The sequence below is a fragment of the Sciurus vulgaris genome (genome assembly GCF_902686455.1).
Source record: "Sciurus vulgaris genome assembly, chromosome: 1".
Lineage (NCBI taxonomy): Eukaryota > Metazoa > Chordata > Mammalia > Rodentia > Sciuridae > Sciurus > Sciurus vulgaris.
The window spans coordinates 15,395,600-15,401,599 of NC_136461.1; the positions used below are offsets into that span (position 1 = coordinate 15,395,600).

The window sequence follows — 6,000 nt, forward strand, 5'->3', positions numbered from 1 at the left end:
AGAGCGGGGTGGCTCATGGGCTTTCTCCAGGCTGCTTCTGGAAGTTACTGTGAGTCCTGAAGGTCTGAGGTGGGGCTGCTCCATGCTGAGCTTGTCGGCTTACTCTGTGGTTAAACCAGAAGTTGCCCATGCCTGATCTGCAGGGCTGTTTTGCTTGGCCTGCTCCGTGTTTTTAAATGTATGGATTTGTTGATAACATTTCAAGATTGGGAGATTTCAGATAAGAAGCGGGAACCCCAGTTTCTCTTGAAAAGTGTGGAGATTAAGCACCAAGGGACCCGCCTTCTCTGGTGAAGAGCAACGGGGTCTCCAACAGCTCACTCCTGTGCCTTCTGCCCCTGACAGAACTCCCTGGGGCCCTATTTCCTGAGCATCCTACTGTGTGCATCAGAGGCCGTGACAGGGGCTGCACCTACACATTGTATTCGATCCTCCTCAGAAATTATTAGTACCACTCTCTTGCCTACCAGGAAATAGAGGCTCAGAGAGTTAAAATAAGCTGCCCAAGATCACCCTGTTAGCAGATGGCACGGCCAGGACTTCCACTCAGGAACCGCGTCCCTGCTGCCGCGGGGGACTCTTTCCACCCGCGGTCTCTCCAGGCACACCAGCGCAGTATCTGTGGAGGAACCGTGGGGCGAACTGTGGAGGACTGGCGGATGAACGCACGCCCCGGATGGCAGTGCCTGTGGTCCTGTCCTCGGCTTTCTGACGGCGGGAGGTTATGGACTGGGGGGGGTCCCGCAGTCAAGGTGCGCGCCTAGACCTCTTTCTCTCCCATGTATATGAGATGATCCTAGCTTCAATTTTAAATTATGATCACGTTCAGATACACACAATAGAAGGGAGTAGTAGGATAATGACCCCTATACGCATCACCTGAACTCCAAATATACACAATAGAAGGGAGTAACAGTAACCCCGTATACGCATCACCTGAACCCACAATGATCAGCATTTTACCCCTTTTGCTTCCTCTAGTTAAAAAGATCCTTACTGGATTATTTCAAAATGTATCTTTTGGTCCCCTGACCCCCCCCCCCCCCAGACTGGGGTGTGCATCTGCAGGACCAGGGGTACATGAGAACCAGCTGGTTCTGGCTTCTACAGGTCTCTTTCCAAATCTGTGTTTGGTGACACCATGCTGGTAGCTTGGAATGGGCCACGGTGGGGTGTTTACACCATGTAAATTGGCAGACATGACAAACCAGAGCCGTGCCCCACCTCCACCTCGCCCCTCTAGGGAGCCTGATGTTAGACATTTGCCAGCACACCACGGCCTAAGACACACAGGCAGTCCCTACCTAAAAAAATGATCACCGACATCCTAATCAAACATCCCCAGTAGCTGGAAAAACATGTCTATTTATAGACGGACTGTCTAATCAGGACTCAAGCAAAGTCTACCCATGACATCTTGTTATGGGTCTTAATTTTTCCTAATCTGGAACAATGCCCCTTGAAACTTTTATAAAGGCCCTTAATCACTGCAGATAGAAAGCGGGTCGATCTGAGAGTCCCCCATCAACCACACGGTCAATGTGTCCCTCTGTCCCTGTACTTCCGGTATGGGCTCTGATGTCTGAGTAGATTAACATTTTGTCTTCTTCAGATAATTTGTAGATGGTGCTGAGCTGCATGATTTTTTTCAATGCTTGTAGATGATTTTGTGATAAATGAAATATAAATTCATTGAAAAGTATTTTTAAATTTAAGTTTTCTTTTTTTTCCTTTTCTTTTTAACTGTCACCATACAGTTAAAGTACACCCGTCCTAGACTCTTTTGCTGTTCAGGAGGGGTCGACCAGACTCGGGAAGACCAGGCTCTCCTGATTGGACCTCACTAGTCAGGGCAAGTCTTTCTGCATTCCGGTCTCTCCGGGGATGAAGAAGCTGCAGCTGCCTCCTGGAGTTCATCCCAGGATGCTGTCATTTGGACTGTCAGGTATTCCCACCTCGTGTCTAACTGTAGTCTCTTCTGCTTTTAATGAAGCCCATTTTCTCTACCTGGATTGCTGGAATTTCTCAACCTCTTTTCTTTCTTTCTTTCTGCAAGTCTATCTTTATTTGTAAAAAATAATATACAACTAAAGCTAATTTGATTTTTTAAAATCAAAGTTTCAAACAAGTCTTTTTCCAGTGCTGAGGAACAAAACAATCCCAAACACGCAGTGGATCCAGGACCCTAAGTCCTGCACCTGACGTGATGGTCATGTATGTAATCCTGCTGGGCCCCCAGCCACCTGCCCAGGAGCTGGGTTAACTTTTCCACCCACCTGAAGGATGGGGCTTCGCACAGATCAGAGCAGGGACGTTTTGCCTTTGCCTGGTGGCTCCCTGCGCAGCCTGGTCCCGAGGCTGCTGGCCCCTTCAGGAAGCGGAACCGGGTCCAGCTGGAGCTCAGGGGGGGTGTTTGCGCCATGGAAATGGGCGGCTGGCCTTGCCCCAGAAGTTGAATTGGAGCCTGTGTTGAAGCTGCGGCTGGGACAGTCTGTGTCCAGCAGGACTTAGCCCAGGACACAGACCTTCGGGGACCCTTCAGACGCCCCTCATTCACACCGCTTGCTGCCCGGATGGCAGCGTGAACTTCACTTTTTCTTAAAGCTGATTCATTTCACCTTCAAGGGAAGAAATCGGAGGAACTGGAGGAACCAAAAGCCAGCCCTGTGGCAACGGCGAAGAGGGAAGCAGACAGCTTAGAAATCCTCAGGGACCTGCGATCCTGGAGTCTCAGAAAGAGCTGTGACTTATAAAGAAAAACTCGAGGTAGGTCAGAAGAGGCGTCCCGTCAAGTTCACGGTGAAAGGGATGCAGCTTGGGATTACCGCAGGAGGGCCAAGCTGCTCTTGGACATTTATTTTCTTGACTTGTTTTTATTAGAGGCTTAAAAAAGTGGGTTGCTCAGGTGTTTTAGTGGAGGTCTTCATTGTCCTAACGTTCCCAGGTGGAGCATTTGTCACGCTCCTTCGGAGAGCCGACTTTCTGGATGGGAGCCGGTAAGGGGTGCTCTCAGGGTGCTCTCCCGTGCTGGGGCCCTGGTCTGTCTCCCACTGGCTGTGTGCGTGGTGAGTCGTGGATTCCGTCCCTCCTCTGCCCACCAGGCCCTTGCCTGCACTGTTCCTCTGCCAAGAGTGTCCAGCGACCAGCTGACCACTGTGCTCATTCCCTAAGGTCTCAGCTGGCGCCGCAGGTCTGGGCAGGCACCTTGGGCTCCCGGTCATGTATTCTCTTGATGCCTCCTGAACTCTTCCTTTGAAACGCTATCCACCTAACAAAAATGCTTATTAAATGGTTATCAATAAAACCATCTGTTTAATGCGACTCTTCTGATGGATTCTGACCTCAGAGCGGGCCGGGAAGATGCCTGCCTTGCTCACTGCTGTGACGCCGTGGTGCCCCTGTGCCCCTCGCCCAGAGCAGGAGTCCTGGAGGTGAGGAAGGGGCGAGGGAGGTCAGCTACCCTCGCCACCGTTTCCTCATCCGAAAAAAAGGGGCCTAAGAGCCTTTTCCTTTGTAAGGGGACCAGGCATTCCTGACAGACGCGGGTGCCGTGTTCTCATTGCTACAGAAAATGCGGAAGAAATAAATGGCTCTCGAATTGCTCGTCAAACCCCACAACCCAAGTCGTCCGACGTGAGGTTGGAGCTGTGATTCTGGAGGGATCGCAGGGTCCTTGGCTTCTGTAATGGGGGTGGACTAAGTGACCCTCTGAGACCGAGGTGAAGGAGTCCTCTCTCCCGGGGCGAGGCGGCTGGCCTGCTGGTGTGTGCGGGGACCCTGGCCGGGCCGAGGGGCCCGTGGAGAACTACTGTGACTCCATTCCACCCTGGCTGTGGCTCCTCGTGGCCTTCGAGTGGAAGGGGGGTGGCTTGGAACACCTGCTCCCCTGGTCAGGGGCACTTCCTGGAAGAGGGATTGCCGAGGCCCGAGCCAGGGTAGCTTGGCAAGTGTGAGGAGCAGACTTCTGGCTCAGGGGAGAGCCCGTGCCCAGGCCCGCGCCGTGCCCTGCATGGTATCTGGGGAATGGGAGAAGCTGGGGCAAATGAGGAGTGAGTGGGTCATGTGACGAAGCTGGCCGAGGGCGGCAGGTGCCAGGGCAGGAGCCCAGAGAAGGCCATCGGATGTGGGAGGAGGCTGAGGCTCTTGGGGCGTGTGGTCAGGTGGAGAGTTAGGGACCAGCATCCTCAGCCTGCAGCCAGGATCCGTGCACGCAGATGCCAGCTGGCGTCCCCACCGATGCAGACACCCCGGCACTGGAGTGTCAGGAACCCGCCGGGGCGGGAGCAGCTGCTTCTAAATCAAGGCCAAAAGCAGCCAAGAGGCCAGGCTGGGTTTGGTGGCTCTGCACGGGCTGGCGTGGGGGCAGGGGCTGGAGGGGCTCTCGGCAGGCATCCTGGGCCCGAAGGAGCTTGGCTGGTTTGGGGAAGTTTATTTTGGAAGCTGGGATGATGCAAAATTAAGTGGGGAGGAAAAAATAGATGAGGCGGCCGCGAGGGTCTGTCTGTGGCCGGCGGGGCTCTCAGCGGCCAGGAGAGCCGCGCTCTTGGGTAAACAGATGGGGGTGGCAGCTTTTCTGCATGTCCGCTATAAATATCCCGCAGCTCTCCGCCCCTGCGGGCTTTCCTGGCACCGTGGGTGTGGAGATCAAGGTGCAGACACAGGGCACTTCCGGAGCAGCGGAGGGTGGCCAGGCCCCTGCTGCCATCCCAGTCCCCAGGGTGGGCACTAGGCCGAGGTCCCAGGCGGGGCAGGAGGTGCTTAGTCCCTGGGTGACTGTGGCTCTCAGGTCAGTCCCCCCCCCGTGTGGGCCTCGATCCCTCACCTGTAAGGTGGGTGTTGCTCAGGGTGCAGGGACAAGCCTCAGAGATCTCAGGAGGGGCCCCCATCATCAAATCTCAGGGGCTGTGTGAGCTGGGGAGTCCTCGCCTACCTCTCGGTTTTGATTTTGACATCTGAAAAGCAGGAAGAAAAGCCGCTGTCCAGAGGCGGAATTGGAAGGGTGGGCCAGCCGTGGGCTCCACGGGGGACACTGCCAGCTGCAGCCTCCCCAGCCCTCCGCAGCCCAGGGGCCTCTCCATCTCTGCAGTTTCTAGCACTTGATAATGAGTCGCCCGGTCATTATCACAGCCCCTGCTGGCCTTTGGAGCCAGGGGCTCGGCACACGAGTCTTCCCAGGTCCTTGTTCCCTTGGTCAGTTTGCCCGACCTCCCCATTGCAGACAAGACGCAGACTCAAGCGAAGGGGCTGCCTGAAGGACCAGGGTGGGGACCCCCGAGCCTCTGTTCATTAGTGAATATCCATTGATGCTCTGGCCCTGGCCAAGGCACTGGAGACCTCACTGGACAGACCCAGTCCCTCTGTCCCTGGAGCTTGGGACCTGGTGGGAGAGACAGACTGTGAACCAGTGAACAGGGAAATCCCCAGACAAGCGTCCAGCACGCAGCACAGCCGAGGACCCTCTTTCCGCCTCTCTGAGCAGTGGTTCGGGCTCCTCCTACGACCAGGGAACTTCGTAATCCAGTCACCCAGCAGCTGCTGGGGTTGGCTGGTTCCTGTGGAAGTGGTCTAAGAACATGGCGCCCTCGTGATCCAGGTTGGGTGGGCCTCACTGTGGCACCTCTGTGGGGCTCCGCCACAATGGGAGACGCGTCTGCACACATCCAAGAGCCCAGTGAAGCAGGCCAGGTGGGGTCATTGTCCCAGAGTTACAGACTGGGAAGCCAAGGTCAAGAGAGGTCAGCCGGTTAGGACACTCGGCGGTGATGGGCAGGGTGGTGTGGCCACACGGGACTGTCTGACTTCAAGCCCAGGGCTCCACGGGTGGGACCCTGGTCACTGGGAGAGGCACCGAGGACCCTACAGCTGCCACCCAGGACCACATTTGTGAGCCAAGCTCAGCAGGAAGCCCCACCAGGCGAAGGCGAGACTGTTCAGGGACAGATTCATGCTCCGGCCCTGGGGATGTGGGCTCATGGCTGGCCGCTGGGTCTCCACCCAGCA

At 55.6% G+C, this 6,000-nt stretch overlaps 1 long non-coding RNA gene across 1 annotated transcript in view; it reads left to right on the plus strand.

Moving 5' to 3' along the window:
• Positions 1-3,299, plus strand: part of LOC306654883 — a 5,945-nt gene extending 2,646 nt beyond the window's left edge. The window contains exons 2-5 of the long non-coding RNA XR_013762118.1: positions 471-752; positions 1,758-1,958; positions 2,640-2,766; positions 2,945-3,299. This is a non-coding gene — a long non-coding RNA (uncharacterized lncRNA). The remainder of the gene's footprint in view (positions 1-470; positions 753-1,757; positions 1,959-2,639; positions 2,767-2,944) is intronic.
• Positions 3,300-6,000: the final 2,701 nt, after the last annotated feature.